An 11,555-nucleotide genomic window follows, 5' to 3' on the forward strand; every position below is an offset into this window, starting at 1 on the left:
GATCAGATCACCCAGGAAAAGAGGAGGGTGACCTGCTGCTGTTGTCCTTTGAGCATCTCCCAGGTGCTGTGAAGACCCAGAAGTTCAGGTCCTTGTAACAAGGGCAGTAGCCACCTTCTTCAAGAGGTAAAAATGACATTCCTCTTCTCACACTATTGGTGGTTTTTCGTTTTGCTGGGCATGCACTGAAATCCATGCTTAATCTATTAGGAACTTTTTTTTTTTAGTTTTTGTTTAATGAATGCATTTTTTCATAGATACAACTTTAGGAATATAGTGGTTCTTTGCCCCATACTACCCCCCCCATCTCCTATCCTACCTTCCTCTCTCTCCCCCATCTCCTTCTTCATTATGATTCATTTTTAGTATGACTTTATATACAGAAAACCAACAATTTGTACCTACACACACACACACAACATATAGAGTACAGTTTGGGGACAAAGTTTGCAGACAATTCTCATATTACAATTCATTAGGGACAGAGGTCTTACCTGGGGAGCAAGTGCATAGTGACTACTGTTGTTCCTTTAACAATCAACACTCTTTTTTTATGATGTCAGTGATCATAGGAATATATATTGATAAGTAAGTTTTATGTTTAAAATATGACTGCCCTGAAAAACTGACCTTGGAAAGAATGCTTTTAGGGGCACTGTATTTAAGGTGCTACTTGGGACATCTACATCCCATATGGGAGTACATGGGTTTGAATTTCAGCTCTGCTTTTGACTCTAGCTTCCTGCCCAACCTGGGAGGCAGCAGGTGAAGACTGAGGTAGCTGAGTCCCTGCCACCCAGCTCCTGGCTTTAACTGGCTCATCTCCAGCTGTTGTGAGCATTTGGGGAGTGAATCAGCCCAATTCCAGCTGTTGTGAATATTTGAGGAGTGAATCAGCAGGTGGGAGATCTCTCTCTATCTGTGTCTCTGAATTTCAAATAAATAAGTTTAAAAAAATTCTATTGGTCCTTTCAAAAGGATTGGAAGCATTCTTTCTTGTAAATTGTACTTTTTATCTTCATTTTAGGATGTGGGACCCCCAAGGGGCATCTTAACCACGAAGCCAGACGCCTGCCTCTGTTTCTTTTTTCTTATCATGTTCTTTCTAACATCTCTCTGAAGTCAGCTACTCTGGATGATGGAAGTTTGGTGGAAGGAAGTGGGAATGTTTGCTACGTGGTGTGAGGAAAGCAGGTCAGGAAAGTGCTGAGTGCAGGCTTCTGTGAGGCACTAGGACTCCCCACAGTGGGCAAGGGACAGAAGGGAGGAAAACCCCGGGGTGGGGCACTAATATTTTTCCAGTTGTCTCAAAACTCATTATCTAACTGGGTTTGAAATAATATTTGTTTTCCTGATAAAGGAAGCATATGAAATTAAACAGAAGTTTAGACATTGTCTGAAGCAGACTGCTCTGATATGTGTGTGAATGCCTGTGGTGTATTTAAACCCCACCCCCCCTTTTTTTTTTAAAGATTTATTTATTTATTTGAAAGGCAGAGTTAGAACAGAGGCAGAGAGAGAGAGAGAGAGAGAGAGAGAGAGAGAGAGAATGTCTTCCATCCGCTGGTTTACTCCCCAGTAGGCTACAATGCTCAGAGCTGCATTGATCCGAAGCCAGGAGCCAGGAGCTTCTTCTGGGTCTCCCATATGGGTGCAGGGCGCCACGGACTTGGGCCATCTTCCACTGTTTTCTCAGGCCATAGCAGAGAGCTGGAAAGGAAGTGGAGCAGCTGGGATGGAACTGGCACCCATATGGGATGCTGGCACTGCAGGTGGCAGCCTTACCCACTATGCCACAGTGCCAGCCCCACCCCCTTTTTCATAGGTGTGGATTACAGTGTTCTCATTTAGATAAAGAACCAAGTGAGCATCAAGATGATACTCTGGCAGTAACCACCAGCTACCAGCTGACTGGGTCTGGGACACTTGTTCTTGCCCTTGGCTACCTTTCCTCTCCATTACCCTGAGTTAGAGCAAATGAATGGGCACTGGATCCGCTGGGAGTAATTGTAATTACTGCAAAGAACTAAAGCCATTTAGGTCAGTTACAGTTTTCCTTGAAAGTGAGGTCTTTTGTTTGTGTGTGGCCTAAGCACTGGACTGGTACCCTAACTTTATTATTTAGAATCAGAATCAGGGCTGGTGCCTTGGCTCACTTGGTTAATCCTCTGCCTGTGGCACCGGCATCCCATATGGGCACCAGTTCTAGTCCTGGTTGCTCCTCTTCCAGTCCAGCTCTCTGCTGTGGCCTGGGAGGGCAGTGGAGGATGGCCCAAGTGCTTGGGCCCTTGCACCCGCATGGGAGACCGGGAAGAAGCACCTGGCTCCTGGCTTTGGATCAGCATAGTTCTGGCTGTAGTGGCCAATTGAGGAGTGAACCAATGGAGGGAAGACCTTTCTCTCTGTCTCTCTCTCTGTCTATAACTCTACCTGTCAAATAAATAATTAATAATAAAAAGAATCAGAATTGTCCTATGTCAAGTTGTCATTTTACTCTATTTATTATCTGTCATTGGAATAGAAAGACAGGCGCCAGGGACTTCATCCTTGTCTTCCACATGGGTAGCAAGGATCCAATTATAGGAAGCTGAATCAGAAGCAGAGCAGTTAGGACTTGAACTGGCAATCTGATACGGGATGCTGGCGTTGTAAGCAGAGGTTAATGAGCTGTGCCACAATGCCAGATCCCCTCCAATATTTTTCAGAATGGGTAGAGATATGCCTAATTTAATAGGTAATGAGGTTTGCAAAGTCTTCGCCTTTTAAGTGGTGTTCCTGGAGTGAACAAGCTGTGTTTAGGCATCCTGTGTGTGTGTTTAATGAGGTGACTAATGACTCTCTTTTAGTTGAAGGGAATCTTTTAGATACTGAGAGATATCTTACATCTTAGAGAGGGAATGGTTCACAAGATGAGATTTCATAGTCAGGCATGATGTTTGGGGTTAAAGTTACTATACTGCTTGGGGTACCTGCATCCCATAAGGGAGTGCCTAGGTTTGAGTCTTGAGTCCCAGGCTCAGCTTCCAATTACAGCGTCCTGCTGATGTTACCCAGGGAGGCAGCTAGTAATGGCTCAAATACTTGAGTGCCTGCCACCCATCTGGGGGACTGGATGGAGCTCCAGCTTCGGCCTGGCCCAGTATTGGCTGTTACAGGTATTTGGTGCATGGGGGGTGAGAACCAACTTATCTCCCCTCCCTCTGTCAGTTTCTATCTCTCTGCATTTCAAATAAAACAAAAATAAATAAAAACTGAAGAATAAATAAGGGATTTTATTTTCAAACACACATCCTGTTAGATAAGCCAAAATGTCTCTCTCTTTTTTTTTATTTTTTATTTTTTGACAGGCAGAGTGGACAGTGAGAGAGAGAGACAGAGAGAAAGGTCTTCCTTTTGCGGTTGGTTCATCCTCCAACGGCTGCCGCGGCCGGTGCGCTGCGGCCGGCGCACCGTGCTGATCTGATGGCAGGAGCCAGGTACTTATCCTGCTCTCCCATGGGGTGCAGGGCCCAAGAACTTGGGCCATCCTCCACTGCACTCCCTGGCCACAGCAGAGAGCTGGCCTGGAAGAGGGGCAACCGGGACAGAATCCGGTGCCCTGACCGGGACTAGAACCCGGTGTGCTGGTGCCGCAAGGGGAAGGATTAGCCTAGTGAGCCACAGCGTTGGCCCAAAATGTCTCTTTTGATTTCCATACTCAATGTGTAACTTCCAGGACCTGCTGCAAATGTTGACCCTTGCAGAGGGTTTTAAACTTTAAGAAAGTAATTTTCGTTTCCTCAGACTATTTTTGTATATAAGACCTCAAGACTGAAGGTTTTTTTTTTTAAAAATAAATCATAAATAGCAGTGGTTTGAAGCAAGATGTAGGAAAGAGCATTAGAGAGCTTACCAGTCAGACCTAGGCTTAAGGCTGGTCTCCACCGATCACTTGGTGTGTGAACTTGGGGGAGATTCTCACACTCTGTAAGCCTCGATTTTCTTATCTGTGCAACTGGATGGTGATTGCTATTTTGCACCCTTACTGTGAGAATAAAGTGTGGAGTGTACATAGCACAGTGCCAGATACACAATAAAGACTCATGTGTTCATCCTCTTGCCTCTATGCTTTTTCTTGCCTCAGACAGAGGCAGCATAGCATAAAAGGGAGTTTGCAGTTATTTCATGAGTTTGAGAACTGTGCCATGGATTTGAACCACTGGTCATTAAAAAAGAGACTTTAATGAAGCATTACATTCACAAAGAGATGCGTGCAAATCATAAATGTCTGATTCAGTGAATTGTCACCAATTACTTATTCATTATTATTATCATCATTATTATCAATTCAGTGAGTTGTCATGAATTGTTAGCTCCATTTGGTTAGTACCAAGATGAAGAAGTGACCAGGTCCACAGAGGCCCTCCTTGCCTCCTTACTTTCCTGCAAAGCTAGCACCATCAGACATCTAACAAGATAATTATTTTACCTGCTTTTGCACTTTTTTATAAATCACGTAGAAAGTGTTCACTTACAACTATTTCCTCAGTTCAACATTGCATTTGTGAGTTTCATCCTTGTTGCAGATACCAATAGTTTGTTCAGAATCACTGTATTTTTAAGCCAGTAGAGATTATAGAGTTTCCCCAATGCACCCCTCTCATTTACCAGAAAAGAAAAGCCAGGCCATAGAGGTTAAGTGGCCCATATTTACAAAGCTAGTTAATAGCAGAGATGTGATTAGATTCTGTCTCCCAATATCTAACCCAGGGCTCTTTTCTGAAGTGGTCATAGCAGTAGCCTGCACATTTGAAATCTAAAGCCCAATCATTAAGTTTTGGTAGGATTTAAAGAAAAGGAAATATGCAAAGACTGACAACAGCATGTATTAATTAATCTACGAACCCTGTAGTTGGTGATTCTGTTGTCATCTCTGGATCTGATGCTGTCATCTGCACTCCTTTTACACGAGACTGCCTAGACTTCTCTATACTCTCAAACTGTGAACCAATGATATACCTTACTGTGTGAGGGCCAGGAATGGACAATTACAATGATCTCCACTACAATTCTCAACCAGATAAAGATGTTAACCTAATTTTCAAAACCTCTAGAAGAGTCTATAGCTTCTATTCTTTTACTACTTTTTTTTTTTTACTCATGAATTGAGTCTGCCTATCTAATTCTGAATCTGCAGTGTACAGTTTGCTAATTTACTTTTAGTTAAACCTAAAAGTTCATTTGTATTACTTTGTAATGGCATATTTTGTATATTTGTAATGTCATATATTATACAGTACACAAAACTCAGCATCATTTACAAAGCCTCTAATTTAGTGAATTCCTTTGAATCCTGATCTTAGTGTAGTTCTGCAAACCTTTCATGGTGCCTACAAGCCCAATGTCCCATTAGATTCTAGCAGTATTTAAGCATCTGTTAAAACGCATGCTGTATGCTGTCTGTGCACGGCATGCTTTGCTTCTATAAGAGGGGATGGATCCATTTGACTGGGATGGAAAAGAGAAGGGAAGGTCTGATTGGAAGCAGCAGTGCAGTGGAGGAAGGATGGCTTTCCTGAGAAACAAAATAGACTGGTCTGCATTATGTTAGCTAGTTTCATTGATTTAGGTAGTTTGATATTTTTGGGTTACTTTCAATTATGAGGGTACTTAGAAAAGTTCATGTAAAAATGAGCTTATTTTGGTGCAAAAATCTTTCAAAATCCATGTAGTAGTTTTTTTTTTTACAGTACTTGATTTTCATGAACTGTTTTGAAGACTCTATGTATGAGATTCATTTTTTGCATCAAAATAAATCTATCTTTTCATTCCATTTTCCATGAACTGTTTGAAGTACACTTTTATATACATACACAAACCACTATTATCAATTATTTATTGAGTTAATACAACAAACATAGACTTGCTTCAACAAGAATTTTACTGATGATGTTGAACATAAAATTCTGCAAATTTATTTAAAATAAATCTCTGGATATATGTAAATGTATATTCTAGGTTTGGAGGGAAACTCTATACACTCTGCCCCATTGCCTGACCCTTATATGTCCTTCTTTGTAATTTAAAAACCTGCCTTACCTCCTGTGAATTGCTGCTTATCAAGTGACACCTTTGCTTACCCCTTTGATAATTAGCTCAAACTGTGCTCAGCGTGGCTTGAACCCAGTAGATTGAGACAAGTAAAGAGAGGCCATTGAGATAGCAACCCAGACTATGGAAATAACTCCTGAAGAAATAACAAAATATGTAACACTATCTGTCAGTATTCAAGGGGGATAGGTCCCAGAACACCTAAGGGATATAAAAATTCCTAGGATGGGGGTCAGTGTTGTGGTGCATCGTGTTTAGCCACTGCCTGTGATGTCAGAGTTCTGGTTTTAATCCTGGCTGCTCTGCTTCACATCCATCTCCCTTCTAATGTGTGTGGGAAAGCAGCAGAACATGGCCCAAGTAGTAGGCCCCCTGCCATCCATGTGGGAGACTCTGATGGAGTTCTGGGCTCCTGGCTTTGGCTTCTGGTCATTTGGGAAGTGAACCAGCAGATGGAGGATCTCTCTCTCTCTCTTTCCCCCCACCCCTTCTCTCACTGTAACTTCCTTTCAAATAAATTGTTGAAAATAAAATTCCAAGGATGCTCAAATTCTTTATATATAAAATATATATGCATCCTCCCATATACTTAATTTTTAAAAGATTTATTTGAAAGTCGGTGTTATACACACACACACACACACACACGAGAGAGAGAGAGAGAGAGAGAGAGAGAGAGAGGGAGAGGGAGGGAAATCTTCCATCTGCTGGTTTACTCCCTCAATGATGGCAACAGCTAAGTCTGGGCCAGACTGAAGCTAGGAGCCAGGATCTTTTTCTGGGTTTCCCATGTGGGTGCAGAGGCCCAAGCACTTGGGCCATCTTCTGATGCTTTCCCAGGCTCATTAGTAGAGAGCTGGATCAAAAGTGGAGCAGCTGGGACTCAAACTGGTACCCACACTCTCATATGCTCTAAATCATCTCTAGCTTACTTATGATACCAAACACAGTGTAAACAATTGTGTCATGAATGATGACAAGAAAAAACACTGTACATGTTCAATATAGACATAATTTTTTTTTCAAATATTTTTGATGTGTCATGTGTACCCATGTGTCATTGTACACATGGGTACAGAGCTAACTGTATACACATGCACACACACACACACACACACTATGCAAGCAGTTAGAGAAAAGAGCATTTGGGGTATACTCCATCCTACTTGGTACCTATTTATGATTCTTAATAAGCTTAATTATAGTTCTGGGTTTTATTTCTCCACCTGTATTTCAGAGATAAGGATAGAGTTGTTCTGAGTACAGATTGGTAAAATAAGCAGTGCTTTGTGAACCTAGAGCGGGAAACATTGTGAAGTTCCAAATTTAGGAAATTGCTATAAGAATGCATTGGAGACTTGAAACATATAGTTTGGATTTTAGGTCTTGCCCTAGGAATTTTCAAATGAACAGAAGACTTACTTGATATGATTGCAAACATTTTATCACTTTAGTCAGTGAGCAGCAAATCACACAACAGCCTTGCTTTGTCTCCCAAGTGCTGATGGGTTTAGACAAAGTCAGCAGCACCAGGCCCACTTCATGGACATCTGCCAATGCCATTGTGCAGTCCCTAGAGGAAGCTGCTTAAAGCTCTGGTGTTTGTGAGGTTATTAAGACAGGTAAATAGAACAAATCTACACGGTTCCTTCAACAAGCAGAAGAGTGGTTCTGCCCACTATTTTTTTTTTTTTTTTGACAGGCAGAGTGGACAGTGAGAGAGAGACAGAGAGAAAGGTCTTCCTTTTGCCGTTGGTTCACCCTCCAACGGCCGCTGCGGCCGGCGTGCTGTGGCCGGCGCACCACGCTGATCCGATGGCAGGAGCTAGGTGCTTCTCCTGGTATCCCATGGGGTGCAGGGCCCAAGCACTTGGGCCATCCTCCACTGCAGTCCCTGGCCACAGCAGAGAGCTGGCCTGGAAGAAGGGCAACCGAGACAGAATCTGGTGCCCCGACCGGGACTAGAACCCGGTGTGCTGGCGCCACAAGGCAGAGGATTAGCCTAATGAGCCGCGGCACCGGCCCCACTATGGTTCTTACCTGGTTTTCTGTATCCAATTATGGGTGAGAAAGGATATTTTCAGAGTTGGGTTACTCACATATCTTTCCTGTATCCTACATACCTATTCCCCTGGCTGCTTAGAAACTGAGCTATGTAGCTCACACTGTGTCCAGTTTTGATGTAGACTGATGTAGACCCTCTGAGTTTACAATGGTTTGTTAAGAAATTATCCCAAACTTAGTGGTTTAAAACAATGCACCTTTATTATCTCAGTTTTCGTGGGTTAGGAGTTTGGGCATAGTTGAGTTAGTCTTTGGCCCAGGATCTCATGGGGCTGTAGTCAAGGTACCAGCTGGGCTCTGAGTCCCCTTCATACTTCACTGGTTCTTGCAGATTTCAGTTTCCTGTGGTTGTAGAGCAGAAGCTGCATGGTAGCTGCCTGCTGTCCCCTGTCCCATGGTCCATTTGTTTCTTCAAGGCCAAGGCTAATAGGGGATACCTGCTGCTGTTTTGATCCTCTCTGGGTCTCTCTCTCTTTTTTAAAAATTTTTTTTTATTTGACAGGTAGCGTTATAGACTGAGAGAGAGAGAGAGAGAGAGAGAGAGAGACAGAAAGGTCTTCCTTCCATTGGTTCACTCCCAAAATGGCTGCTTCAGCCAGCGCTGTGCCGATCCGAAACCAGGCGCCAGGTGCTTCCTCCTGGTCTCCCATGCGGGTGCAGGGGCCCAAGCACTTGGGCCATCCTCCACTGCCCTCCTGGGCCGCAGCAGAGAGCTGGACTGGAAGAGGAGCAACTGGGACTAGAACCTGGCGCCCATATGGGATGCCGGCACTGCAGGCGGAGGATTAGCCAAGTGAACCACGGCGCCGGCCACATGATGGTATCTTAAGACAATCTCTCCTCTCACTTGCCTGGGATGTGAATCATCCCTTTGTTCAGTTTATCGTGCTGTCTTTGGGACTCACTCATTTTGTGGTTGTTATCTTGGTTGGAAGATTGACTGTGTGGTACTGGATGCCTGTTTTCAAATTTATTATTGATATTGTGTTAATCTCTTACTGTATCTAATTCATAAATTAAACTTTTGCAGGATATGTAGTTATAGAAAAATATAGTACAAAAATATAGAAACAAACAGTTGGTGAAAAATGGAATTAAAAAATAAGTTTACAGATGGACATTTGATGAAGTGTTTAAGATTCTGCTTAGGATGCCTGGATTCAAGCCCTGGCTTTGCTTCTGATTGTGGTTTCCTGCTAGTGCATACCCTGGGAAGCAGCAGTTGATAGCTTAAATAGAGTCCCTGCTACCCACAGGGGAGCTCTGTGGTTGAGTTATCAGCTTCTGGCTTTGGCCTGACCCAGCCTCAGCCATTGCACACATTTGGAGAGTGAACCAATAGATGGAAAAAAACCTCACTGTCTTTCTGCCTTGTAAATAAGTAAAACAAATAAGTAAAAATAAAAAAAAATGTTTATTTTGGTGCAAAAATTTTTGAAATGCATGCATAGTTTTTTTCTGTGATACACATTTTCTGTGAACCTTTCAACAATTCCATTTATATATATGTATTCTATATCTATATATCTAGATAGATATATATTCTATATATAGCTTGACTCTGTAGTTCTAGGCATCTACAGGGAGTCTGGGAATGTATTCCCTGTGGATTGTGGGGGATTACTATACAACTGTAAAATCCCTTCATAGAAACACCTAGAAGATGTGTTTACCCTGGGATGAGAATCTTGGGGCCTTCTTAGAATTCTGCATATCACAGGCCCCTTGTTGAACTCAGTTCTACCCACAGTGACTCCTTTTTTCTGGGAACTGCTCTGTCCCCAGCAGTCATGCGGGTGGCATCCTTGACCTCAGATGATGGATCACAGATGGTTCAAAGTATGACCTATTTCTTGTGGTGGGAGGGGAAGGTCAGGGCCTTCACTTTTCTAGACTCACCTCCATTTCTCCTTACATTTCTGCACACTGTCATTTGAAACTCTTTGGTTCTCTTTGCATGTGAGTACTTAAAATTTTAATTTCATGGTTTGAAAAGCTGGAGGAATCCCTTCAAGGTTATTTTGTATTTAAAAGCAGCAGTTTACTGATAAGTGGTGTCCTAGTAACACAGAACACCGACATCCTGTGTCAAATGGGCCACTTCATTCCTAGAAGTAGGTTATAAGAGGATACTTCACAAGGTTCAAGGAAAATGAAATGAAAAGATAAGTTTATTTTGCAAGCCATGTGAACAAGGGGTATTCAAAAAGCTCACGGAAAATGTGTTTTATGAAACACTGTGCATGGATTTCAAAATCGTTTTCTGCACTAACTTCAACTTTTTGAATTATTCTTATGCATCAGGAGAATCTGGTATATGGGGGTACATCAAAAAGTTTATGGAAAAATGGAATTAAAATGTAAGTTTATTTTGGTGCAAAAATGTTTTTCTACAGTGAGTTGTGTCAATGCACGTAAAACAAGCTCAGCATCTGGGGCTGGCATTGTGGCGTAGTGGGTAAAGTCACCGCCCTGCAGTGCCAGCATCCCATATGGGCACTGGTTCAAGTCCCGGCTGCTTCAGTTCTGATTCAGCTCTCTGCTATGGCAGCTCTGTCCATTGCAGCCAAATGGGGAGTGAACCAGCGGATGGAAGACCTTTCTCTCTCAACCTCTTCTCTCTCTGTGTAACTCTGACTTTCAAATAAATAAATAAATCTTTGAAAAAAAAAAAGCAGCTCAGTATCTAGGATTTATATTGGGGCTGATCATGTGGGCAGCCTCTGCATGACACATGCCAAAACACACATGAATACCTGTATAAACTACATTGTTTGTATAAATAAATTACTTTTTATCAGTCCTGGGAATGACGGGAACCTTTCTGAAATTCAGGTTCCTAGACTATCAGGCAAGGACCAGTATTATAAGCAGGTCTTGCAAATATTAGCAGTCTGGCCTGCTGTGTTAAATCTTTTCTGTTCAGTATTCCATAGGCTGCCAGTTCCAGACAGCGTTTTCTATAATGGGAGACAGTAGTTATACTGCTTTATTTTTCCCAAAGAATTTGTGCATCCTCTGTCAAGGTCATGCCCATCTGAAGACTGACTTTTCTTTTTCCTTAGTAACATCTCCATCAGAGATAATTTGGAACTGTTTAGACAGGTGGGCTCTCTACTTGTGCTGGGCCTGAATTCTTGGCTGAGTGTTAATGTTTACAGACTGGCATTGCTGATCCCTTTAACTCAGTGGTAATGACAAATCGCAAGATGCTGTTCTTGCTCCACAGAAGTATGGAGACCATGTATTCATAATTACTTTAAAAGTAGTGCTCACTGGAGCCAGCGTTGTGGCATAGTGGGTAAAGCTGCCGCCCAGGACACCAGCATCCCTTATGGGTGCCATTTGAGTCCTGGCTGCTCCACTTCTGATCTAGATCCCTGCTAATGTGCCTGGGAAAG

The sequence above is a fragment of the Oryctolagus cuniculus genome, chromosome 10 (assembly GCF_051225735.1).
Source record: "Oryctolagus cuniculus isolate XC-2025 breed Fujian yellow rabbit chromosome 10, ASM5122573v1, whole genome shotgun sequence".
NCBI classification, from domain to species: domain Eukaryota; kingdom Metazoa; phylum Chordata; class Mammalia; order Lagomorpha; family Leporidae; genus Oryctolagus; species Oryctolagus cuniculus.